A 27661-nucleotide genomic window follows, 5' to 3' on the forward strand; every position below is an offset into this window, starting at 1 on the left:
CTGTCTCGCACAGACTGTTGGTGGGCTCAGATCTCAGGCAAGAAATCAGCATGAGCACATGCTGAGACTGCCAAGCCAGGAGTCAGAATCTCGCCTCTCATCACTGGATGAGAATTCGGCCTTCAGGTACATTTGTACATTTGTCCTTGGGTACCATTTTCCTAATGTGCTAATGTTCACAAATGAGGGGAGGGAGCAGAGATGTGATGGGGGGAAAAATATCAATGGATCTTTAAAACATCTTAATCAAACAACTTTAAAGCCGAAGACAATTCACCGATTTAAAAAGGACCTACAAGCTAACTTTGTACAGAATTTATAGAATACATCTTCCTAGCCAATCAGAGAGCACCTGGGAAGTTCATAATCTGTGAGTTAATCATTTTGAAACTCAAAATCACAACAGAGCCTGACAAAAATTTTTCCTTTTTTGTTTTGTATTTGTTTATATGTAAATACATACATATTTATAAAAATCACATTTAGTAATGAATTTAACAAATACCTTAACTCATAAGAATAAACTTATCACAATGCACAAACTCACAATGCACGTGGTTGTCTGGGTTACTGTGTCTGTCTCTCTGACCAGACTGGAAGCCCCTGGAGGACAGAGGTCAGCCCTGGCTGTGGCCCGCAGCTGCCCCCACCTTCTTGCACCGTGCCAGCCACATAGCAAGAGCTCAAAACATCTTTATCAAGTGGTTAAATGAACAAACTCCCCTAAAAAATTCACGGTAGTGATAAATGGCAAATAACAGGGAACTTTTAATAAGAGTTTTTATAAGTTAATCTTGATCAAGTTTAACTGTACATTCACAACATAATAATTATCTGCAATTACCCATGTAACTGCTGTGTGCGTTATCTTTCTTTCCACAGACGGCTCCATAAACATACCTACCATGTCTACATCCAGAAGAAGATAGCTACTGCTGGTGACATTAAACTCAAACGACAAAAAAGGCGTTTTCTTAAGGAAAAGCTTCAGGTCCGGTCCCTTCACCCTCTAAGTCCGTGTTTTTCTAAGCCCGGCCCAGGGTCCACTGGCATCAGAACTGCTTGGTGTGTTTTAAAAACACAGATTCTGGGCCTGACTTCCAAACTGCTGCCTGGGAGTTTCAAAGGGTGGGGGCCAGGAGACAGCCTTCTAACAAGCACCCCAGCTGATTCTCAGCACACCATAGACTGAGGCCAGTTTTCAAAGTCTTGATTACATGGTCCTCCCTCTGATACATAACTTTGGGATATTTATCCAGAGGGCGAGGTGACTCCACCCCTGGGACCCCAGTAGATAGCCGGCAGATCTGCCACGTGCCACATGGTGAGAAGCCCCCGTGGGTGGCAGAGGCCTGCAGCTGGCACCAACACTGCCAGGCAGTGGCCTTCCTGCCTGCCCCCTCCCAGCCTCGCTGCCCTCTCCTCTCCAAGCGCCCTCGGCCACGCATCTCGAACCGGCTCCCACTCAATGCCACGAGCCCTCCGCTTCTCACTTTTCTGTCTTCTTATCCCTCTTAAAACCAACAAAATGGGAAGAGGGAATCTTTCAACTATAGGGAACAAAAAGGAAGAAAAAATGGGAAACTGTGAACCGACCAATGCTGAGAAAGATGCGCTATCATCTGCTTCTGTGCTCTCTGGCGTTGGTGGCATTGCTTAAGTGACTGCAGCATCTTGGGCACACAGTGCAGGGATGGTCCAGAGTGCGTGCATCCGGCTCGTCTTAATTCTGCAGCTGGAAGGTTATTCCTTCCCCCTGAGCCTCATTTCCTCATCAAACAGGAATAATAGGACCTATTCCTTTGAGGGTTTTAAGGATTAAAGAAAATAAATATATGTGAAGCAGCTGGCAGGTTTCTGGCTTGGGGCTGAGGGCCTGTCAGTGGCACTGTGCCATCATAAAGGAAGGAACCACCATTCCTGTAGAATGCCAACGCTCTCCCTCCCCCCCCCGGGCAGCCCACAGGATGGGAGCCCCTCCCTGCCCTGCCTCTCCCCTCTCCCCCTCACATCCACTGGTCTGGCCTAACCATGGCACGCCCAAGATGAGGGGGCTCCTGGCCCCAGCCTTTCCTCGCTCTGGCTCCCTTCAGGGTCTTCCCCACTCCTCATCGCTCGCACAGACTGCTTGTGCTTTTACTTATTTGTTTATATTTTGCTGAGGAAGATTCGCCCTGAGCTAACATCTGTGTCTGTCTTCCTCTGTTTTGTATGTGGGTCACTGCCACAACATGGCCTCCAACAAGGGGTAGAGGTCCGCAGCCAGGAACTGAACCTGGGCTGCCAAAGGGCCGTGCGTGAAATTTAACCACGAGGCCACGGGCTGGCCCCAGAATGCTTGTTCTTTTAAATACATCAATACGTCTCCTGACAATGAGAAATGCCTGGGGTTTCGCTGCCTGCATCTCATAGCACCCAAACAGCTCAGTGGGGCGTGGAGATCCAGTCCTTCCTAGGAACCCGGCCACTGCCCCAGGCCAGGCCTTTGCTCCTCTTCTTTGGCTGGCTTTCCCTCCCTCACATGTCCCCTGAGCTTCCTCCAGTCAGTGAAGAGCAGCCTACTTCATCCTCCTGAGGGCTCTAGGCTCTGTGAGGCAGAAGGGCAGAGGGCAAGGAGACCCAGTCGAAATCCTGCCCAGTTACCGAACCTCACCGCACCTGGGATTCCTCTCTGTAAGAGAAGGGACAATCGCACCCTGTAAAGTTGTTCTGAGGTTCCAGGACGTGTAGAGCCTGTCAGGGCTCAAGAAATGCTGCTTTCTTCCCATCCGGCTTCAAACCAAGGGTCCTCCCAGAGCAGCAGTGGTGTGCTGGACTGTAGTTAACAACCGGCTCTCTGGGGTTGGGTGGGGCAAGCTCATTCCCAAGGGGTCATATTCCCACCATGGTCATTTCAAGCTACTCACGTGACGGCAGTGACTGTGGAGTTGGGAGAGGATGTGCCCTGGGGGAGCCAGCTACCTGGCCCACTGAGGCATTATGTATTTTCCAAAGATAATGTAAAAGCATGTCACCCCATGTGTTCGTCTGTGCTGTGATCCAGCATCTGTGGCTTCACCTCCTTGAATCTGGGGGGGCCCTGTGACCACTTTGGCCAATAAAACATGGCAGAAGGGACACTGTGGTATGGTTCTTCACTGGCCCAGGGCTTCCACATCCTGCCTTTTTCAGCCCTCACGTAAGAAGTAAAGCGATCCCAGAGGGCGGGACCAAGATGGCAGAGTGAGAGGTCTTCTTTGTCTCTCCCCCGTCGAATCTACAACTAATTGGACATTCACCGATTAACAAAGGCTATCCAGATAGCATCTCAAGATGCCTAAAAGTCTCGTGCTACTACACATCGGAAGGCGGACGGACTTCCCCCCGGGAAGAGGTGGAAATAGGTGAAAACTCTCCGACCCCCGACCCCTGGACAGCCTAGTTCCTGCAGGAGGCTCTCTTCCAGCGGACTCCCCCATAGCATCGCCACACACCAAGGGCAGGAGTGTGCACTCACCAGCGGAGCGACAGTGGAAACAGGTGACAACACCCCTACCCAAGCCCCCCGCGATCACTCCTAAGCCCAGGGGGGATCCCCAGGGTCCCGCACCCACCAGCAGGGAAGGCCTCCCCTCGCCATTAGCAGGGAGGCCCTGCCCAGAAGCCAGAACAAAGAGAAGCTCCTGGCGGGCCTGGCATGGCACCAGACCGCAAGCTGCCACTGAGCTCACGGTCTCCGGCGCACGGCTCAGTGCAGGGGGCACTTGGACTTCCCGTAGACGTGCTTGGGGACACGGTTGGAGCTCCAGCGCCTGGCTCTGCGGCGCGGGGGAAGGCTCCAGGGTCCCGCATCTTCCCGGCAGGGAAAGCCTCTGCTCACCATTAGCAGGGAGGCCATGCCCAGAATCCAGGACAAACGGAAGCTCCCAGTGGGAGGATCCCCTGGGGTGGCTCCAGGCCGCAAGCTGCTGCTGGGCTCATGGTCTCCTGCACACGGGTCGGTGCAGGGGGTGCCCGGACTTCCCGTGGATGCGCTTGGGGCCTGGGTGGAGCTCCAACACCCGGCTCTGTGGCCCGGGGGGTCGCTCCAGGGTCCCGCACTCCCCCAGCAGGGAGGGCCTCTGCTCGCCATTGGCCCCGCCCAGCATTCAGAACACCAGGAAGCTCCCTAGAGCAGAATTCCCCACAAGGCAGCAGCTTACAAGCCACTGCCAGGCCCAAGGACTATGGCCGTGTCCCAGACGAGGCAAGGGGCTCCCACAGATCCCGTGAGAGTGAAGTGGGGCAGAGTAGAGCTCCGGTGAAACAGCTACGTAGCCCAGGGGGGATCTCCAGGTTCTTACAGCAGCCTCAGCGAAAGCCTCTGCACAGCACTAGTGGAGAGGGCCCAACTGGCAATCGCAAGGCGGGAAGGCCCTGGGGCAAAAGCAGCACAGCTAGGTGAGCTAACGACAGACTGCAGAAGATACCCATAGCTCTGCTGGGACCTATAGTGGACAAGTGTGATCTGGTGGGCTCTGTTAGAGACAAATCGGAGATTATAGGTGATCCTGCTCCTGGCTGACGGGAAAGCCCACAACACCGCTGCAGACCACAAGGAGGGAACGCATCTAGGTGGGCTGCAGCAGTAGGCACCAGCAGCCTGAGGCCCCCTTGCGATTGCCCCCACAACCGATGAGGGACCCCACAGGACCACTGTGACTACGAGGAGGGGTCCAGGCCCAGTCAGTAACAGCTGATAGGGTTCCTGGTTGGTGCAGTCTAAACAGCTTCCCCCCCACCCCACACACACCAGACGCAACAAGTGGAAGCAGTGACTAAACTCTATCTCTATGAGGAGGCACAAATCCATGCCATCAAGCAGTATGAAAAAAATATATTAAATCTCCAGAACAGAAGGAAAATGATAAGTACCCAGAAAACAATCCCAAAGACAATGAAATCTATAACCTAAATGACGATGATTTCAAAACTGCCATTATGAAAAAACTCAATGACCTAAAAGAGAATTCAGATAGACAACTCAATGAGTTCAGGAGCTATGTCACAAAAGAGCTTGACACTATAAAGAAGAACCAATTAGAAATACTGGAGAGGAAGAACACAATGGAGGAGATTAAGAAAAATCTGGACTCTCTGAACAGTAGGGTCGATAATATGGAGGACAGAATTAGCAATTTGGAGGATAGGAATATAGAAATGCTGCAGACAGAGGAGGAGAGAGAACTAAGACTAAAAAGAAATGAAGAAACTCTCCGAGAATTATCCGACTCGATTAGGAGATGCAACATAAGGATTATAGGTATACCAGAGGGAGAAGAGAAGGAGAAGGGGGCAGAAGGCCTGTTCAAAGAAATAATAGCTGAGAACTTTCCAAACTTGGGAAGAGAGATGGAACTTCACGTCACAGAAGCCAATAGATCTCCAAACTTTATTAATGCAAGAAGACCAACCCCAAGGCATATAGTAGTGAAACTGGCAAAAGTCAACGACAAAGAGAAAATACTAAGGGCAGCCAGGCAGAAGAAAATAACTTACAAAGGAACCCCCATAAGGCTATCAGCAGATTTCTCAGGAGAGACCTTACAGGCTAGAAGAGATTGGAATGAAATATTCAAAACTCTGAAGGACAAAAACCTGCAGCCAAGAATACTCTACCCAGCAAAAATATCCTTCAATTACGATGGGGAAATAAAAACTTTCCCAGACAAACAAAAGTTAAGGAAGAAGTAAAGCGATCCCAGGAGTTCACCGGTTCGGATCCCAGCTGTGGACCTACGCACCACTTATAAAACCATGCTTTGGCAGGTGTACCATACACAAAGTAGAGGAAGATGGGCATGGTTGTTAGATCACGGCCAATCTTCCTCAGCAAAAAGAGGAGGACTGGCAGTGGATGTTAGTTCAGGGCTAATCTTACTCAAAAACAAACAAAAAAAAACCCACAAGAAGTAAAGCGATCCCAAAACCATTGTGTGGTGAGGAGAAACCCTGGAGACGAGACACCCCATAAAGAGAGAAAGAAGTGAGGAGCACTGAGCAAGGAAGGAGCCCTGGAAGTGGACCCTCCAGTCCAGCTGAGGCCACAGAGGTCAGACTGTCCACCTGAGCCCTTCCAGAATTCCTGACCCACAAGCTGTGAGCACAAGAAAACGGCCATTGTAAGCTGCTGTGGTGGACACCACGAGCATCCCCCGCATTCCTCCTGGAGGAAGGATCTGCTGTCCCCACTGCTGAGGATGGAGGCAGCACAGCCCTCCGCCCTCACCCCTCCTGGGCTGGACTCTGCTGCAGAGCTGCTCGCTCAAGGTCACGTCCTTTCCCAGGAAGCCCACAGCCAATGGCTGATCAGTGCGGGAGCATAAAGCAGGGGTGGACAAACTTCTATGAATGGCTAGAAACTAAGTATTTTAGGCTGTGTGGGCCATACAGCTTCTGTTACAACTAATCAACTCTGCCCAAGCAGCATGAACCGGCCTTAGACAATATGCAAACGAGGGGGTGTGGCTGTGTTCCAATAAAACTCAATTTACAAAAACAGGTGGCTACCTGGATTTGGCCTGTGCACTATCATTTGCCCAGACCTAATACAAGACCAGGTCCTCTCAGCCGGAGCTGCGGCAACTCTCAAGGGTCATTCTGGCTCCAGGACTCTGTTGGGCCAGCTGGGGCTGTCACTGAGCTGCAAGGCAGCACGACTTCTGCCCACTCCTGCTCCTTCCCCTGCTTCCCAAGTCTTGATCCTAAGGGCAGTTCTTAAGAAACATCCTGCACACTTGTCGCCATCTCGGAGTCTGCTTCCCAGGAATCCCAACCGGCACCACCCTGAGCTTGGCGGTCATTTGTTACGCAGCAATAGATGACCAGGACTCTTACCACCTTTGAACTGGGTCTCTTTATGTGGCTCAGCCAACGGAAATCGGGTTTGCCTTTCTCTGGGCCTGGTCACCTGGTGCCCCATTCAGTCTTCTTGCGCTGAGCAACTCAACTCCAACCGTGCTTCCTGACCACAGAAGTGAGAACCAGGCACGAACCCTGGAGCCCCCAGGGCGAGGGACCAGCCTGCAAAGTGGCAGTGCCTGATCAACTGAGAGAGGAGGCTCAGTCGGCTCCAGTTTCTGCCTCTCCCCTTCGCCAGGCCTGTGCAAATCTCACGTTGTTCACAATGCGGTCCACACTGCCACTTGCCCAGGCGCCAAACTGTTCAGCTAGATGCGAAGAGGGCTGGGAGAGCCCCCATCTCCCTGGGCCCATCACTGGCTCCCTGATGCCCTGAAAGCCCTATATACATATTCTTCCTCCTTCACGCCAATCTGGGAAGGCACATGTTCTAGCCATGAACCTCTACTTATAAAATCTTTAGTCAGTAATGAAAGTAATTGAAACCGAGTGATTTCAGCAGAGGTTTGGGAGCACAATAAGCATCATCTGATAATCTACCCCCTGCAGGTAGCCCCCCAAATCTCAGAAGGTAGACAGTGACTGCAAGATGCTTTCCACATGGGAACTTGCACAGACGTGCTAGAACCGGAAGGCAAACGCTTCCAATGCTGCTGCTGAACGGCAGAAAGACGCTAACGAGGAAATCAGCCAAGACCTTAGTACTTTTGCTCATTGTTCCAAATGTTACACCCTGCTTAAGAAGGAAGATGGAGAGAGAGATGAGCAATCTGAGCAGCAAATTTAGAAAGCGTTTCACCTCCTTTATTAGGTCTTTGAGCCAGAGGGTTTTAAATTATAGCATCATCATGAAAATTGTGTGAAATGCATGCTAATAAGCATTGGCTGTTTTCACCAAGACAGCTGGAAAATATGAAGGTTCCCTCTCCTCCCCTACCCCCAAGGCCTCCCAGAAAACCTAGCGGGAACAGAATGTAATTAGGACACATCACAGCTTTAAAACAAAGTGGGCCTTCAGGGTGATGTAAGAGAAACTATTAACGGGATTCCAATTTCTAGATTAACACTATTCACAGTCCCTGCAGCCATCTTTGGAAAATATAATGTCCTACTACCTATGACAGACGAACTGAAGTCCTCAATCTTATTTCAACCTAAATGTCTATTTTATAAGGGTTAGGGATAGGTAGTTGTCTTAATTTGCTAGGGCTGCACTAACAGACTAGATGGTTTAAAATAACACAAATGTACTGTCTCCTAGCTCTGGAGGCCAGAAGTCTGAAATGAAGGCGCCAGCAGGGTCTGCTCCGCCTGAAGCCTGCAGGGAAGTCCTTCTGTGTGCTCCCAGCCTCAGCAGGTTGCCGGCAGCCTCCGGCGCTCCCCCGCTCCGGACGCACCACTCCCAGCCTCCGCTGCACGGCCCTCTCCCGGCCTCTCCATGTCTGGGTCTGCGCCTAACCTCCCCCTTTCTGTAGGTTCACCGGTCAGAATGCATTAGGGCCCACTCCAGCGGCCTCCTTTTAACCTAGTCACATCTGCTAAGGCCCTGTTTTCAACTAAGGTCACATCCTGAGGTGCTGGAGGTTAGGACTTCAACAGAGCTTTTTGGGAAGGACACAGTTCATCCCGTAAGGTGGCAGTTGCTCACAGGCTACAAATAAATGTTACAGAACGGCTACAGCAGCTCAGGATCAAGGATAGGAGCAATGCGCAGGGGCAATCCGAGTCCACTGATGCTTTTTGCAGTCTTGCTGTCAGATTCTCTGCTGTTACGACAACTTTCACATTCAGGTCAGGAAACGTGGACGAGAAACGCATATCTGGTCCATCCTGAAGAATGTCCCCAGCACCTTGAGATGATTCTCTCCTAGAGCTGATCTGCGGGTGGACGACGATGTGAAGGCGCGCATGGAAGCACCCAACCACCTCTTGGCTCTGCCTTCAAGTGCAGCAAAAATCGGAGCTTGGCTCCACGGCCCAAGCCGCGTGCTGAGCACCCTTCTCGTTAAGCCAGGGACGCGGGCGGGTTTTCAGGCTCTCGCAGCTCCCGTTCTAACGGAAATGCCTCGGTTCCGCCGGCTCACGTTCTAACGTTCTAAGGGGAAGTCCCCGGGTAGCCAAGAACCTTGCGGAATGTGAAAGGCAGGCTCTGTGCATTTGTGAAACAGGTGTGAATCTAAGGTCGGAAGCAGATTGAGGGTTTGAGAACACCACTCTTTGCCTATATACTGTGTTGCCCCTTAAATCACATAAATAGTATCAAAGGAGTTCCTGACCTTCGCACCTCCTCTGAATTAGCCTGGCTTCCTTTGAATTCAAAATTCAAGCTGCATCTGAAAATACATTTTCTGTCTGTCTTTACCTCAAATTCAAGTAACAACTTAAAAACAGCTTTGGGGATACTCATGGAAAAGAATGCCTGTCACTCAAATTCACAGGGGAAGTGACGTTTCATTTTACCAGGAAGTTGTGCAGAAGCAGGGAGGAGCCTGTGGAAGCTTCTAGAAGGAAATCCCTAGGGGAAGGAGATCCCTCAAGGTGAACATGCGGTGGAGGCAGGCATTCTGGGTTTCCATCTGGGCTCTGTGCCCTCAGGGAGTTCAGTGACTTTCTGAGGCACGGCTTGTTCGTCTGCAGAGTGGGGATATTAATAACTACTGTTCATTATTACTACTGGGGGTGAATGGGGATAACATGACTTAGGATATGAGCGTCTGTCACATGGTAAGTATGTCAACATTCCCTCAGCCATCCTTGGCCTTAGCTCCTCTCAGCCACACACGTCTGGGTAAGAGAAGCCCCTGACGCTCCTCTCTGTGTATCTCTTGTGCAGATGCTGGCCTGTGGAGTGGGACTCCGACGTGGCTGTCGTGGGAACAACGGAACCAGGCCACACACACACTCCTGTGGTTAAACAGCAGGCGTTTCCGGAAATCGGTCAACACTCCTGGGGCCAAAAATCTGGGGGAGAAGCGGGTTCTTAGATATGAAATAAGTTGGAAAGTGGTCTTGGCTCCCTGAACCGTCCCTTGGGTCTGGACACAGAGGAATCCACATGTGCTTGAGAGCAGCCGGGGAAGAGAGGCTGCCCTGGGAGGAAGGGGGCGGGGGCTGAGGGCGGGGCGCCGTGCCGGCAGCCCAAACCCAACGCCACCCATTTCTTGCGACTCTCTAGTTCCCTCCTGTTAAACAAAGACTTAACTAACATGCTTCTGTCCAGTCTCAATTACGCAACGGGAAATTAAGGACAAAAGCCTTTTCTTGCCTAGGCAAAAGTGGTAAGAGAACACTGAGGCCAGTACGGAGGTGACAGATGATTAGAAAGAGGCCTCAAGGGAAGTTCAATCTCAGGGGCCACAGCGCCCCCCACAGCCAGATGCCCCTCCCCTGCGCCCCCAGGCGCCAACCCAGCAGATCCGGGCTAACCCAGGGAAATGGCCCGTTCCCTTACAGAAGCCACTCCATCTGGGGAGGACTGAACTTTAGCTTGGTCTCTTAAAACTATTATACAAGAAATACATATATTCTCCTTAAGAAAAATTAAAACATCCATATATAAAACTGAAGTCCCTCTGTCCATCTCCAGCTGTGGCAGACGAACGTGCTGTGGCCTCCCAGCCTCACTTCCTTGGTATTACTACTTTGGGCCAATCTGATGATGAAATAATGAATCAGTGTCTTATCCTGCATTTCCCTGCTCAGTAGTGAGACATACTCTCTCACTTTGAAAGAGTGATCATCTGTCATATGTTTATCGGCTGTTTGTAGCTGTGTCCCATTTTTCTACTGGACTGTCAAGTGTTTCTAACTTTAATTGATCGAGTCCCTTACATCCTTTTGATACTAAACTTTGATCTCTTATATATTCCAAATGTTTTCTCCCAATCTATTTGCCATTTAACTTTGCTTAAAGTGATGTTTAGTTAAACAGAGATTCTAAAGTTGCATGCAGTCAAACTTATCACTCATTGTAGAAATCAAGATTTTCCAGGGGGCCGGCTCGGTGGCAGAGCGGTTAAGTTCACATGTTCTGCTTCTTGGCGGCCTGGAGTTCACCGGTTCGGATCCCAGGTGCGGAGATGGCACTGCTTGGCACCCCACATATAAAGTAGAGGAAGATGGTAACGGATGATAGCTCAGGGCCAGTCTTCCTCAGCAAAAAGAGGAGGATTGGCAGTAGTTAGCTCAGGGCTAATCTTCCTCAAAAAAAAAAGATTTTCTAAACCAAAAGTGAGGACAATGAAATATCAGGTGGAGTTTAGCAGCTGTGTGATCCAGGGCACGGAACTTCATCTTGCTGTGCCTGTAGATCTAATAATGGCTGCTAGTGAGCTCAGAGAGGCAGAGGGAACTTCAAAGGACTTTTTCCCAGCACTATTGTTCCTCCCCAAACGCCTGCCTGTCTCTCGATTAGGAGCTGCGCAGGGGCAGCTCCACATCCCGGCGCGCCCCTGAATCGTTACAGTGGTACACTGGAGCGCCGAGAGCCGCTGACACGCATCTCTTCCCAAACCCACTGTTTGTGACATCGCGTCAGAACTGGCAATTGGCCTTGGTGGCATTTGTACCATAGAAATAGACAACGTTACAAATCAGGGCTTTTCTTGCCTGGAGAGCCGGTCGTTACCCATTTACCAGCACACCACCGATCTCCAGTGTCCGAGGCACAGACACCTGCTGCACGACCTGGGTTGGGAGCTGCTGCTCCTGTCAGAAACTCCCGCTCACGTGGCCTGAACTCCGGCTCTGGTACCGCAGGTCCTGATTCTGCCTCTAGCACAGAGGTTGGCACGCTTCCCGGAAGAGGCTTTGTGGGCCAGAGTCTCCGCCGCGACTTCAGCTCTGCTACGTGTGCTTCTTGCCTTTGTCCTCAACCATTTCAAACGCAGCCCCTTCTTTTCTTGAAGTCTCGACATAAGCAGCCGGAGGCTTTGGCCCACTGGCTGCAGTTTGCCAACCTCTGCTCACGGACAACACAGGTCGCAGAATACAAGCCACACTGTGACCTATGCAACTGTTCTTCCCGTCTCTGAAAATGGCTCTCGCACACCCCTGGGTCTTTTCTTCTCAAGCCCAGGATTCTGCCAGGATTGCTCCTAAAGTCCATTTCAAATACAGGGGAAGTGATTTAGAATGTTTCTAGAATCTGCTTTACCAGGACTCTGTAGCTGTGGTGGGCACTGACATTACAGACCAGTTAACGGCAGGAAAGGTACAGAAATCTGGACTGAGGTCAGTCAAGGGCTCTGGCCAACTCCAGAGTGTCACAAGACCCAGAGGAAGCAGAGCACAGGGGACCCATCCATGTGCTAGCTGTGTGATCCAGGGCAGGGCACTTAACCTTTCTGGGCCTCTGGCAGAATAAAGATGGCCGCAAATTCTCTGACACTACCCAGTGAGAGCTGCGGTCTCCTTCCCCTCTCCGAGAGTCTGTGCAGGCTGTGACTGCTCGATCAACAGAAGATGGGAGAAGCGATGCTGCATCGGTCTTAAGACACGGGCAGCCTTCTCGTCCTGTGTGGAACACCTGCTCTGGGCGCGGCTGCCACCTGGTGGAGAGCCCAGCAGCACCAGCAGAGGCGCACACGGAGCGGAGCCAACACCCCCGACTGCCTCCCGGCAGCAGCCAGCACCACCTTGCTGGTGGGGTGACAGAGACGTCTCAGAAGGGGGCCTGCAGCACCAGACAGTCACTCCACTGATGCTACAGGGAGCAGAGAGGAGCTGGCCCAGCCAAGCCCTGCCCACGTCGTAGACCCACGATCAAAACGAGTGGCGCCACCTTAAGCCAGTAAGCTTTGGAGGGGTTTGTCAGGCAGCAAAAGACACCCAGAATGGGCCTCAGACCCCACCTCCCTGGGCCTTCTCGAGGGTTAGACTTGTGCTGGGCTCAAAGCCTGGCACACGAAAGTCCTCAATGAATAACAATTATTACTCAGAAAAAATACAGCTGCTTGAGCTCCTTCCAGGGAGGGACAACATTTTACCTCCTCATCTCAGGCGGTGTGCTCTGCAGGCCAAGCTTCCTGAGGAGGCTCATGTTTTTCGTGGCTTCTTCATTAAATGAGATGAAATGAAAAGCACTTAGCACAGAGTATGGCAGACAGTGGTTACCCAGGAAACGTTCACTCCCTCCCTTTCAAAAAATCCTCCCACTCTTACACCCAGAAACTTTCTAAAAGCTTTGTCTCACTTGCACTCCCTGCCCATCACGTAATCACCTGGGCAGCTATGCCCAAGGCCCAAACTCTCCCCGAACTAACGATTTTATTTCAGATCCTTTGCCTCCAGGTAGACACGGGGCCTCCAGGATTCAAGGGGGCCAGACTATTGAAACTGGCAAGAAAAGCTGAAATTGTATCGAATAAGCAGAAAGTTGGTCTATATGCTTTTAGGAATGTACACTTTGTGCATGAGGGCCCAAACCTGTTAGCTCTGCCAGCTGTGGCAAGAAAAGGAAGATTCCAGCTTATAAAAAGACCTGCGTTTGGAAATAATTTGGGATCCCCAAAAGGTCCCTTGCCTCAAAAATCTGGCCTTCTATTGTCAAGGAGAACTCATCTGTGAAGCTGGATTAAAGTGTGGCCTCTATGGAAAACTGAAGATTTTAAAGCAATCACTTTCATTCATAAATGAAAGAGCAGAATCACGACTTCCTTTCTGTATCCAAGATGGAAACAGAACGCTGGATTAGTAAACAGAAAATGCATCATGATTTATCACCACCAGCGGGCGTGACATGACACAGGACCAGCACACATGACTGAGCTGTTCAGAAGGTGGCAGCAGCTGTGGACAGAGAATAATCAGGACTAGCTCCAGTCCGAGCATCCCCTGACACGCTCCCCCAGCCCTCACTGAGATGACCGCGTGCACAAAGTCAAGGCCAAGTGATGGAGCGGCAGTCTGCTGAGGCAGATTTTCAAACAAGAGGCTGCAGTTCTCAGCTAGACATGGCACTAAAAAATAAAACCTTTATTTTTTTTCAAATTGAAGAAGCTTTATGTGGAATATAATGCGGCATTTATAAAACAAGCCAACAAACCAAAAACACTTTTACTTCTCTCTTTCTCTTCCTCTTTCAGGGAGCAGAGTCTGCTTGCTCTCTACCACTGACTAGATCAAAATGATTCCAACTCTTGAAAACATGGGACTAGTTCCGAGATGTGGTTTGTAAGAGCCAGCTCTCTGGAGAAGAAAGCCTTCATGGTTGTTTTTTGGGTGATCCAGGCCTGCTGCTCAGGCCGCGGGGTGACACTCAGGCCTAAGGCTGCCTTATGTAGGCAGTCATCACACCCACGGTGCATTAACCTGAGCCACAGCCCTCCCACCCCTGACTCTGGGTCCTCGCTCATTTCTGATTCCCTACTTGCATTTTTGTTTCCAAATTGGAAAGGGACAGAGGGGACATGGGAAAGGGAATGGGTGGGGGAGGTAACATAAAAATATTACAAATAGATAAAATCAGGTTAAAGCTTCCAGAAATGAAAACGATGGAGTCCATCCATTCAGGAAGAGAAACAGGAGAAAAGTAAGACAGCAAGAACGGAAACCTCAGTAGAACAACGGCTCAAAGTGCTTCCCAAATTATTATATGAGACTAAAGGATGCCCTTGGAGAGAGGTAACAACGTGCAAGGAAGGGCCGTGTCGGGAGCCCGACGTGGATGCTTGGAGAACCTCGGGTCTCTCGGTAAAGTGGTCAGGAGCCCCGGACCTGGAGCCCCCAGGTCTCAATTCCACTGAGGGTGGAGGGAAGAAGAAAGGGAGGGCAGAGAGGGAAAGGCAAAGGCATCCACTCCAGTTGAATGATAAATTCAGATGAGAAAAAGCAGATGCCAGTGTACGTGAAAGGGACCCAGGGTTGGAGTAGGTCCTTAGCTCCCCGTGCTGGGAACGCAGGGTGGATTAAAATCTGAAGCACAAGGCCAGGCGCTGTTGTTCAACATCCTGAGGATGGCAGACAGCCTTGGGCCCTACATTTTAAGAGAGACATGGAGACTGGAGAATATTCAGGAAATGCCATGCTGACAATGAGGGAGACACACGAGGCTGTCAACAGAGACTGTCCCCTCCCTGGGAAGTTCAGTGAGGCCGGGAGGTGCAGGAATGCTGGGCACTGTTGGCCCCAGGAATGAAGGAATCATTGGCTGCGCTGGTTCAGACAGGAAGCCCACTAGAAAGGCCACATGTGGCCTTCTGGGCATGGTGTCCCAGAGTTCAACGGCCAAGCCTGCCAACTGGGTTACCACAAATGGGGTACAGGTATTCAGAGGTACAGGAGCCCCAGCCCTCAGGTGTCTGGATGGGGTCCAGCGCTACCTGGCTGGACCCTGAGGGTGGTCATCTCCAGCCACGAATGGCCTCATGCATTTACTCAGGGCTCTGAACAAATGATCACGTGCAATGTGCACTGGCATGATGTGACAAAGGGACGAGAAGCACGGCTACAGGCAATATGGTGGGGGAGCGTGGGTGGGGAGGAGGGGCTGAGATGCAAACTGTAGCTCCAATCAGTCCACGCAGGTTTCTTGAACTAAAGAATGCACTCATATAAAGGGAAATCAGAAACTCAGCAAGACTGACCACAGCGGACGCCAAGCCTCCTTTTACTCTAATGGCTTCAGTCCAAGCTTTGGAGACCCACAAAAATAACTAGGCCAATCAAAAGTGGGGCAAACGGAAAAGCCGGGGCAGCCAGACCTCTCTTCAGCCTGGGTCGCTAGAACAAAAGGCCAGTGGGAAGTAAACCAAGCTGGGAGGTTCATGGAGGTTCACTCCAAACTCAGCCTGTCCCGTCTAGAAGGAAACAAGGAAGGCTATCATCCAGGGATGCACAGCCACCCATCTCCTCCCACTCCGCGACTGGGTTTATCATGACAAGCCAGTGCAAAGGGCTCAAACGAAAGCTGCTGATTGTTGTTAACGACCCGGAAATCTCGGGATGAAAGACCACCGGCCTATCAGATGGGGCACCAGCCAACCTGGAGGATGGTGCTGCCCGTTCTTTAGCCACCCCTAGATGTGGAAAGCTATGATTTAAAATGGGAGTGAAGTAGAGTGGTCCTTCCCGAGTTTGAGGATGGATTAGAGGAGGAGGAAGATGACTTGGAAGAGGAAGAGGTGGAAAAGGTGAAAGAGCTAACATTCACCCAGCAGGCGGTGAAGCTCTCAGACCACTTCCTATCTTAGCTTCCCCTCTTCAAGCTCTCAAGAGCCTGGCCACTCACAGAAGACGGGGACTACAGTAGAGAAGGGGCATGGAGCTGGGCGCCTCCCACTGACCACCTAGGTAAAGGGAAGGGTGGGCAGCCTGAAACCCCACTCTGTTGGAAGAGGAGGCCCAGAGCAGAGGGCCATGCCCACCGGAGCCTCTAAGAAAGATGGAGATGGGCTCTGGATCTCTTTTTCAACAGCACAGTCAGCCTGGGCCAGGCCAAGGCTGGAGCAGGGCTGGCTGGATGCAGAATGCTATAATGGGCAAGGTGACTTTCCATTGTCTGAAGAGCTTACTTTCTTTCTTGCTTGATTTTTTTTCTTTGCATAGATGTTGACTGAGTGAGTACCTGCCCCATGATGGGCATTATTATACTAGATCAATGACAATCAGAAGCTTCAATCTTAGCCACCCACCTCTGACTGTCATTGGCATTCAGCATCATAAAGTCAGGCATATTGTATGTTCTCAGCTCCTGTCCCTTGGAATCCCATCAACCCTCCTTCTAGCCTACTTTTTGCCCCATCCTGTGCACCCATTTTAAACACATGGTCCTATGTCCCAACCCTGTCAGGCCCAAGGTGGAAATTAGCTAGGGTGACAAACTGCTCTGTTCTCAGGAGAAAAGGCTGCTTTCACAGGTCACAAATGATGCAGCGCTCTTGGCTTTGTTTCCTCCTTTCATCCCACTGTCCTTACTCTAGAAAGGCCCCTCACTGCTGTTCATCAAGATCTCCCAGCTGGTCTCCTTGACAGAATTCAGCTTTAACCACTTTTACCGGCACCGACCATGTGCTGGTATTCATGCCCTCTGCTAGAGGCTTGAGATAGAAAGACAAATTAGTAAAATGCTGGCACATGCCCTGGAAAGCTCATAGTCCATTACAGGAGAAAGACACACAAACATTTAAAACATAGTACAGTAAGTACTATAATCAACACACTTCTAAAAGGTGACGAAAACACAAATAAGAAAGCAATTAAAGCTAATTGGGGTAGGCAGGAAAGCCAAAGAGAGAGAGGGTGATGTGTGAGCTGGGCGCTGACAGATGAGCAGGAATCCTCCAGGTGGACAAGGTACATGCCAGGGAGAGGATGCGGCAGAAACAGCGGGTTGGGGGCGCCTGAGAACAAGGCAGAAGCTGGTGAAGGCAGGAGGTTCTCTGTGGGTTGAGCATCAAGGGCAGAGGCAAAAGGGGTGGAGGGGAAGCGGCTGGATATAAGAAGGTGGCCAGACGCAGGTTTAAAGATCCTACACCATTCTGTGGATCGTGGGCTTCATTCTGTGGGCAGGAGGGAGCCATCAGAGATATTTTCTAAAGCTTTACTGAAACATAACACACATACCATGTAATTGTTTCTTTTAAAGTGTACAATTCAATAGTGTTTACATTTCATATAAGTCAAATCGTATGATATGTGGTCTTTTGAGACTGGCTTCTTTCACTTAGCATAACGTTTTCAAGGTTCATCCAGGTTGTAGCAGGTACTAATTGGCACCTCATTCTTTTTTATTGCCAAGTAACAGTCTACTATGTGGATATACCACATTTTGCTTATCTATTTATCAGTTGATGGACATTTGGGTTGTTTCGACTTTTTGGCTATTGGGAACAACACTGCTATAAACTTCAAGCGTAACTTTTTGTGTGGACATATCTTTCCACTTCTCTTGGGTATAGTCTGAAGAGTGGAAGTGCTGAGTCATATGATACCATTTTGAACATTTTGAGGAATGGCCAAACTGTTTTCCAAAGTAGCTGAACCATTTTATTTCTCACTAGCAGTGCAATTACATTACATTACATTGTTACATTTTGGAGAATGTTCCAATTTCTCCCAAATCCCCACAAACACTTGATATTGTCTGTCTTTTTGACTACGGCCACCCTAGTGGGTGTGAAGTGGTCTCATAGTGGTTTTGATTTGTGGGGATACCTAATGACTAACGATATTGAGTATCTTTTCACATGCGTATTCATCAAAGATTTCTGAGTAAGAGAAGTAGCTGTTCTATAATAAATCTGAGGGCAAGCTAGACAGGAGAGAAACTAGAGGATGTTGTAATAATTCAGGGAAGAGTTAATGAGATCCTAGACCAGAGGAAAAGTATGAGAATGGCAATAAAGAGAGATTCAGGAGCATTTGCAGAGGCAGAACCCACAGAACTTAATGAAAGATTGGCTATGAGGCACAGTGGGGAGTTGAGGGGGAGAAGGAAGCGGCAAGGATGGTGCCAAGGTTTCCAGTCTGGGCAACCAGGATGACAGTGATGCCATGAACTGAGCCACAGAAGGAGAGGGGAGAAGTAGGCTGAGAGGGGAGACTATGAGTTCAGTCTGGGGCGTGTTAAGTTCAAGGTACCTGGGGGAGATCCACTCGGATAGAGACGTTGAAGAGGCAACTGGAGAAGCAACTGCGGGGCTCCAGAGAGACCTAGAGATATAGCTTTAGGGATTACCAACATATTGGGAGGTAACAGTCAAGTATCATGGGTTGCATATCTATTGAGGAATTTTGCAAACGAGGAAGGTTTGGCAGTAGTCCTTTCAGTGGCAAGTAGAGAGATGAAAAGTGGATTAAAGTGATGTGAAGAGGGAGTGAGAGTCAAGGAAGAAAGGGGCAGGTACAGATTGCTTCCCGTCTCCATGAAAATCCTTTCCACTGCATCATTAGACACATGGAGGCCAAGGAGCATGGAGACAGCTCCCATCCATTCCGAGAGGGATGCAGCACGCGAGGGGTGGGAGAGGCAGGATGAACACAGCTCTCCTGCTGGAAGAGCTGCCCTGGCAACGGAAAGCCATAGAGGCAAGACTTCTACCCTGGCCCTCCGTGTCTCCACCTCCTCATTCCAATAAAGCTTTTAATAAAGTGAAAAATAGGGAAAACACAGGGGGGTCAGGCTTCAAAAAAATGTACTTCCTTTTTAAGAATCTGTAATGGGCACACAGCCTTTGAGAAAAGAGGGCATGAGATCAAATGGATCCCAACCATCCTGTGACAAATTGTATTCTTCAGTAGATTTCATCAGGGGGCGCCAGAAAGTTTGGATTCTAACTACTTAGTGTCCAAAGTACTACAGAACCAAGAGAAACCCTTTAAACCCAGAGCAAGATTACTTTCTATCTCTGGCTCCAAGTCTGTGCCCCACCCTTCTCCATTCAGTTCTGGGTGCAGGCAGGCTGCTCACAGAGACTGAACGAAAGGCTCTGGGTCAGTTGTCTTCTGGTCTGGTCTGGGCACAGCAGCAGCACAGGGAAGGAGAGCGAGGTCAACCTCACTTCCCCCTGCCAGGCTGCCATGGGTTGGCCCAGTCCCTCTACTGGGGGCTTAGCTCAGGTCAGGTGGTCCTCTCCATGAGGTTATCCTTTCGAGGTTCCCCAAGCCACTGCCCTTCTCCTCTTCAGGTCTAAGGGTGGTGAGAGCTCACAGCCATCACCACTCCTAGGGTGCATCCCCATCATGTAATTCTTTATCCCTTGGACACACCCCTGTTAACAGCCTCTTTATTAAATGCTCTTCAAACTTCCCTGTTTGTGTGCACCATCTGTTTCCTGGTAAAACCCAGACTGACTCAAACTCTAATGTTCAGAGTTTATTCCTTATTCTCTAGGAAACCTGGTCAAGATGACATTTCCTGAAGCCCAAGCAGGTAGATCAGCGTCTCACAAAGAAAAGTGTCTCCGTCAGAGGTCAACTGGCTCTTGAGCACACATGACCCTTCCATCACATCACTTTGTTCTTCTTGCTCCATTGGACTTTCTGCACTTTTATTGGGCCGAGCCAGTCTTAAGCGCCATGGGCCAAAGCAGGACACGGTCTTGCCCTCAGAGAAACATACTGAGGAGGCAAATATGCACATGCAGCCGTAACACCAGAGCACTCACAAAGCCATCCCACCTCCTAGGACACTTTCTGCCCTCTCCCAGCACCATGAAAAGGCCAACCAACAAGGGGCAAGAACAACACGGCTGCCAGAGGAGCAGCGCTGGAGAAAGAGACGGAAAGGTCTGCAAAGTCCAGGCTGGCTTTCAAAAGTCGTTCAGTCACTGCTTTGAAACTGAGGAGGACAACGTGGCTCCAGAAGGACCGACGCGAGAGAATCTCTTCCCAGGAGGATGGTCAAAGGTGACCGGCAGCCCTGCATGGGAGGGAAAGTAGGGCAGCCTTGCAACGTCCTCCTGCTCCAAAGTGGTCTTTTCATTTCACTCCCCCTCCCCCAGCCCCCAGAGAGGACGGCTTAGAGAAGATGGACAGTGGGCCTTCTAGGCTAAGTCCAACGGGGGCTTGGCAGAATTTTAGGACTCAAACAAAAAAGTTCCATCCCCAAGAAGCTACTGTCTGAGAATTAGAATCCCCACCACCTATATCCGGATAGAAGGGGCACAGCCTTCCGAATGTGCAGGGTGGTGACAACACCACCCTCCTGGGGGCGCACCAGGTTTAAATGAGATAATGTAAGGCAGGGAACCACAGTGGCTGGCCCAAAGATCAGAGGGAGTGCAGCTTCCCTTTCTTCTCCACGGAAAGCCTCTCTTGTCCTTCACCTATGGACTCATGGAGGCTTGCAAAGATTCACACCAAACTGGAAGTACCTTAAAAGAAGCGACCATTCTTCCCTATGTTTCTGAAACAACCAATTCTACCTGAGTTTTCCCATCAAAATATTGGAAGAAAAAAGTTCCTGACACTTCTGCCATCTAGGGAAGGCCAGTCCTCTAGCCACACCTCACTCACAGCTAACTCCGTCAACACCGCAGCATTTGCGCCACCCTGCAGCCACGCCTGGCAACCACGTGCATTCAGAGGCCGGAAATGAAACCAACATATTGGGACGGAGCAGGCAGATGCTGACTGCGGTCCTACCCAGCTCACAGGTTCCTCATGTGCATCACAGTAAATACGACCTTATTAAGAACAAGAAGATGAGGTAATATTCAGGTACTTGGAGATACAAATTAAGATAAAAAAGCAATACTGGTTATTTTAGAAGTATTTCTGCTTGCTTTTTAAACAACGTTTGCGATGACATGAGGCAGAAGGGAGGCTCCTAGGGGCTCCAGCATGGTCTGGAGAGATGGTTACTGACCATCCTCGGACACTAGCCTAATAAGGGAATCCCCCATGGCCTGTGCTCTGGGCGCTCTCTCCTCTGGAGCGCCAGTCGGGCCAGTCCCTCTGCTTCCTCTCTCCAAAGCTGACCCCAAGCACTCTCCCAGATGTCTGGGCACGGCGCACCTGGACATGGGTGCCAGATGACCAGCACTTAGGAAAGCCAGGTGGAAGGTTTGGGCTGAGCCTGGACCACCCAACTGGCAGCCCTTGGCCTGGGAGGGACCTGGGTTCTGAGGACAGAGAAGTGGCCGCATGGTGCAGGGAGCCTGTGACCAGACGGCCTCCCCATGCGGAGAAGAAATGGGAGCAGCAGGAAGAGGGGACAGCAAGAGGAGGAGCCGCAGCGTCGAAAGGGGCGGCTGAAGCCGCAATTCCACAGAGTTCCCTTCTGTCGTGTGTTCTCGAGACGGTGGCTGGGAGAGCGGTTGGCCGAGACAGGAAGAAGAAGAAGATTTGCGACATGGCTCTGAGTTTCCAAGAGGAAGTGTGCACAGTTCCCAGGGATTTAGACTATTCCGGAGTGTCATGAAGTCGAGTCTGTGGTCCCTGGGAAGGGGTCTAAGAACAGCCCGTGACGGGAGCTAGGGAAGTCCCCAGGGCTGGCTGGCCCCAGTTTACTGAACCTTAACAATCACAATCACGGGTCCCTTAATAACGGGGTATGTTCTGAGAAATGCGTCATTAAGCAGTTTCATCGTGTGAACATCATAGACCTAGACGGTCCAGCCTATACCTAGGCTGTATGGTACTAATCTTACGGGGCCACTGTTGTATACATGGGCCACCACTGACCTAAATGTTGTTGTGCGGCGTGAGACTGGATAGGTCTTTCTTGGAGAAAAGCAAAGATTCCAATACCTTCTGTCCTATATAACGTATATACAGCACAGAAAACATCAAGCCAGATACTAAAATTACGAATATATGATAAACATCATGATAGATCTATGAGCTCAGATACCACGTCATTGGTTTTTATGATCTCCATTGTCCCAATTTTTCTAAGACCATCCAGAAATCAAGTAATCCACTTGAGTAAGTAAAAATGCCCATTTAATAAACACTAAGGAAACACTGTTCAAGTGAACTGGCAAGAAGTCAGAGAGTGGGAGAAGACATACGCACAGGGTTTTATTTCTCCGAGAATGCCTGAATGGAAAATAACCTATTTTACAGGATTTAATTCTGTTGTGAAAGGTTGAGACTGTTGCCAAAAGCACTTCAGTTCTCTTTCTTGCCTAATAGCAGATATCTGAGGGGCCAGACGCCAAAAGTGCAACCCAGAACAGTTCTTGAAATTACCTTTGTGAATAAAAACAAAAGTGCAAAAAGTCAAAAGAGTTGGCTGGAGCTCAGAGAGGAGAGAACAAATGTAGCAGCAGAAGCAAGCATTTAAGAAATCGGAGTGTGCTTTGCGTCTTGTGAGGAGCGGGAGAGGAGCAGAGGACACGTCGGGAGGGAAAGCCCCGGCATCAGGGCCACCTCATTAGCCAGCATTGCTTACGTCCGCACAACTGCACTCAGTCTAACGCAACTCTGCCCCTTTCCAGCTTGAAATCAGCGCTGAAAATCACGCATTCGCTTCTTGAAAGGCTCATACAACTCTAGATTTGCTGACAGCGCAGCACGAATTCATCCACTACATCTGCTGCGTTGATATACAATGAAAAGAACTCATTCATATTCTTATTGGTTTGCATCTTGCTTTAGCTAGGAAAGAGAGTGAGCCAACTTAACGATCCTGCATAGAGTGACCGAATATTGCACAAACGTTTGAAGGCAACTCAGCAGTTGTTAGCAATGGACAAACTGAATTCCAGAAATGATTAACTTAGCCAAAATCAAAAAGAGAACTAAAAAGCGGAGTGGTTTCACAGGTACAGAGTGTCAGTTTTGCAAGATGAGAAGCTCTGGAGGTCTCCTGCACAAGGTGCTATGCTAACACTACTGTACTGTCCACGTAAACACGGCTACGGTGGGCAGCTTTATGCTTTCTCCCACAATAAAAAAATTAATGTTACCTTTTTAAATTAAAAAAAATAATAGAATGCATTATTCATTCCACGTCCTGCACTTGGCTACAACCACAGCATATGCACTAATTAAACTGAATTTCCTGTCACGAGAGAGAGAGAGAGAGAGGGAGCACGCCTGCGAGTGCCAGCTAAAAAAGGGTTACTCGGATTTAAAGAGCTGCTTTAAATTCCAAGCAGAGCAAATAAGGGGAAAACCTGAGGGTTGGAGAGCCCACACTGGCTTGATCTCTGGAACAATCCGCCACGCCAACACTCACACTGCAATTCCCAGAGTGCCACTCTACAGATCTGACAGGTAACCATTCACACAGGTGAGCCAAAGCTATAAGGCGGCTACTCTGAGGCAGGTGGTGACGGGTGACCCAGCACGGCCAGCCCTCTCTCTGCCAGGCCCTCCGTGGGGAGGGAGGTTTACGCCTCGCATCGGTTCTCAGTTGCCTGATGGAACCGCCATGATCAGGTGTTCTCCTTTGCTTTTAACCAGCTTACAGAACTTTAGGTTAACACGTGAGTGGGCCCCCCGTCTAGGAATTATCATTTCTATTCAACTAGTGTTTCTGGCTTGTCTGCTGGGGCTGCAGTAGCAAAGGACCACACACTGTGGGGCTTAAACAACAGAAATGGAGTCTCACAGTTCTGGAGGCAGCAAGTCCAAAATCAAGGTGTGGGTTGGCAGTCCTGGTGGAGGGAGAATCTGTTCCAGGCCTCTCTCCTCGTAGCTTGTGGGTGCATCATTCCAACCTTCCAACTTGACCTAGCACCCTACCTGTGTCTCAGTCCTCACATGGCATCTTCTTCTCAGGACACCTATCATATGGGATCAGGAGCCCACCCTGCTCCTGTATGACCTCATCTTAACTAATCACATCTGAAATGACCCTATTTCCAAATAAGGTCACATTGTGAGGTAAAGGGGGTTAGGATTTCAATATATCTTTTTTGGGTGACACAATTCAATCTTTAACAGCTTCTTCTTCTTTTTGGTTTTTTTGCTGAAGAAGACTAGCCCTGAACGAACATCTGTGCCAGTCTTCCTCTATTTTATATGTGGGTCACCGCCACAGCATGGCTGACAAGTGGTCTGGGTCCACACTCCAGATCCAAAGCCATGAATCCAGGCCACTGAAGCAGAGCACACAGAACTTAACCACTATGCCATGTGGCTGGCCCCTATAACAGCTTCTTAAAAGATGAACCCCACACCAGCAGCATCAGCATCACCTGGGAATTTGTTTAAAATGCAAAACCTTGGGCCCTACCCTAAACCCACTGAATCAGAAACTCTGGAAATGCATCCAAATAATTAAGAAGCCTTCCAGGAGGTTCTGATGCATGTTCAAGTCTGAGAACCACCGTTTTAAACCATACTGTGCATTAAAAAAAAAATCATTTTGTAATGCTAAGCGTGTATCCTGCCCTTCCAACAGAAGTGCTAGCCCTCTGGGCTGTCTGACTGCAGTACCACACCTTTCTTCCTCCACAGCAGCGATCAACTAGTACTTCCTGCCACATAAAGCAGGCTAGAATCTGGAGGCCTGGGCAGCCCACACATGGTCTTCAGGTAGGTTTTATTTTGTCTGCTCATGAGTACTATGAACTAATTGCCAACATTAAAAACCTAGATTACAGACTTGAAAAAACTGTAAGATCTGCCAACATTGGGTCCAAAATCTCACATGGCAACAGTCAACCAACGGATGGCTGCCTCTCTGAGGTAGGGCATGAGGGTTCCAGTTAAGCTGCAGTCCTCACCATTCCCAGACGTCTCTCTGAACTGGGGCTTCACGCAGAACAACCTCACTCATTTACACTGCCTATCTGGCCCCTAATGGCATTTGGATTTGAACCACGGCTGCACAGAGGGAAGCTAGACCGAAAAATGCATCACTCTCCACAGCCTGAAATACTTAGCTATTTCTGATCAGCAAGTTAGGATCGGAGTTCTAGAAGCCAGTGTCTCTGATTAGCACCGACTTTAAGTTCTGAGAGTTTAGCTTCACTTTTCATTAAGTAACAGGGCAAGTTATGAAATGACTCAAGCAGCGGAGACCAAAGTTTTGTAGTGGCCTGGCTGTGCGATGATGCGTGGGCAAGCAGAACTCGGGGAGAGGGGCGTTTGCACCGGCACGCTTTCTTCAGGGAGCCACGCAGGGTGGGGGACACGCAGCGTGCTTCTGCGCATCACACTGCCCCCTCCATGTCCATGCTCCGCTGAGCCCAACAGCAGAGCGGCTGTGAAGAGGCGACCTTCCAGTGAAGCAAGTGGGGAAAGTCCCTCTCGAAAGCTACTTCCAGGACATACAAAATTTTTAAAGAGCAGATCCAGACCAGGATTTGACAACTGTGCCTTTAACACAGACACCAAACCATTTCTGTACAAAGGACAGAAAAGATCCCATTTCTGTGCCTCGCGCCGGTCACACGGGCGGCTGGTGAAGTCGGGAGCAGAGCGGTGTTGGGGCCCCTTTACCTCTGCAGTGAGAGTGGGCCTGGAGTTTGGAGGCGAGAACTCACACACGAGTGGGGACAGGCACACGGTTCCGACAAGGGCACAAGCCTGAAGGGAGCTGGACTCGCCCCAGCGTTCACCCCAAAGAATACAGCGACAGTACAGCCACTCAGAGAGGCCAACCCAGAGGGTCCAGACAGGTGGCCCCATTACGTCACAGGGCTATTTTCTGACAAATTCTTAAATTTCATTCTCTCCTTAACTGCCACTGTACTGCAGCAGTCCTAAGAAAGGAAAGAAGAGATGGAATATGCCACCAATGACTAAATCTGCCTTTAAAGCTACTGGAACTTAGAACAACGATAATTTTCGCAAAGGCAAAGATGACTGTTTCTCCCGGGCAGACCGAATATTTTGAATAGTCTCTCAAAAATTATAACAGCTCTCCACAGCAAAATAACTATATATAAAAGGGAGCAGGCTTGTGATGTGGAAACAAAGGTGCCCTTTCCTTCCTTGGTACTCATACTACCACATTAGCCAGGGTTCTCCAAAAAATGGAACCAATAGGATGGACATACACACATAGAGAGAGAAAGGGATTTATTATACGGAACTGGCTCACATGATCATGGAGGCTGACAATCCAAGAGCTGCAGGGTGAGTCAGCCGGACCCCAGGAGAGCTGATGTTTCAGTTCCAGTCAAAGGCAGGAAAAACCAATGTACCAGCTCAAAGGCCATCAGGGAGGAGGAATTCCCTCTTATTCAGGGTAAGGTCAGTCTTTTTGTTCTATGTGGGCCCTCAACTGATTGGATGAGGCCCACCCACCTCGGGAAGCCAATCTGCTTTATTCAGGCTACTGTTAATCTCATCCAGAAACACTCACAGACACAACTAAGGAAATGTTGGAGATGTTTTAGCACCCCATGGCCTAGGCAACTGACGTACGAAAGTAACCATCACCACCCCCACATGCCTGGTGGTTGAAAAGGCAAGGACAATCAGCCCACAGGAGAAGCTAGAACCTGTGAAGAGCAAATACGCAGGGAAGAGAAACACAGGTCTGACGCTCTTGCTGAGCTCGCTCAACTGTCATTCAGGGTCACCACGCGATGGCCTAGGTAAACTGCGTGTCACTGTGCACCTCCTAGAATGCCTGCAATCAAAAACAAATACTGACAACGCCAGGCGCTGGTGGAGCCACTGGGACTCTCGCCCCTCGACGGAAGGACTGTTACATGGCTCAGCCACTGTGGAAAACAGCGTGGCAGTTTCTTATCAAGTGCGACATACACTGACCACACAGCTTAGCAATCCCACTCACAGGTACTTACCCCAAAGAAACAAACACTTACGCTCACACACAAGCCTGTGTGTGAACGTTTACAGCAGCATCACGCATGCTCACCAAACTCTAGAAACAACCCACCGTCCTTCAAGGGCAAGTGCACCAACAACCATCCGTGCAGTGGGAGCACTCAGCAATGAGCAGGAGCACAGGCTCACGCACGACTCTCAAAAGCGCTACGCTCAGGGAAAGCAGCCAGCCTCAGAACAGTGAAGACTATGTAATTCTACTTATACGGAATTTCAAAAAGACAAAACTACAGCGATGGACAAGAGCTCAGTGGTTGCCGGGGGCTAGGGGTGGAGGATGGGGTGACTGTGAAAGGATAGTACCCACGAGTTTTCGGGGTAATGAGACTGTTCTGAACCCTGATTTCGGTGGCGGTTACACAAATCTACACGGTTAACTTTCACAGAATTATACAACCCCCCTCCAATGTCAAATTTATTGTATGGTAATTTAAAAAGTTTAAAAATCAAACGGTAAAAAAATAATCATATGTCGCCCATTTTATGTACAGAACGGGTGGGAAATATCTGTGGAAGGGGGTCAGTCAAGAGAAGCTGAATGTGGAATGTAGACATGCAGGTGGGAGCGAGAAGACAGTACTCA

General features: G+C 49.8%; 1 protein-coding gene and 1 long non-coding RNA gene across 3 annotated transcripts in view; one reads left to right on the forward strand and one right to left on the reverse strand.

Moving 5' to 3' along the window:
- Positions 1-27661, reverse strand: part of DAPK1 (death associated protein kinase 1) — a 172123-nt gene that overhangs the window by 54123 nt on the left and 90339 nt on the right. The gene's annotated exons all lie outside the window — the stretch shown is intronic.
- Positions 591-1842, forward strand: LOC138920467 (uncharacterized). The gene is made up of 2 exons (XR_011431646.1): positions 591-737; positions 883-1842. It is a non-coding gene; the product is annotated as an uncharacterized lncRNA (long non-coding RNA).

This window comes from Equus caballus, chromosome 23 (assembly GCF_041296265.1).
Source record: "Equus caballus isolate H_3958 breed thoroughbred chromosome 23, TB-T2T, whole genome shotgun sequence".
Lineage (NCBI taxonomy): Eukaryota > Metazoa > Chordata > Mammalia > Perissodactyla > Equidae > Equus > Equus caballus.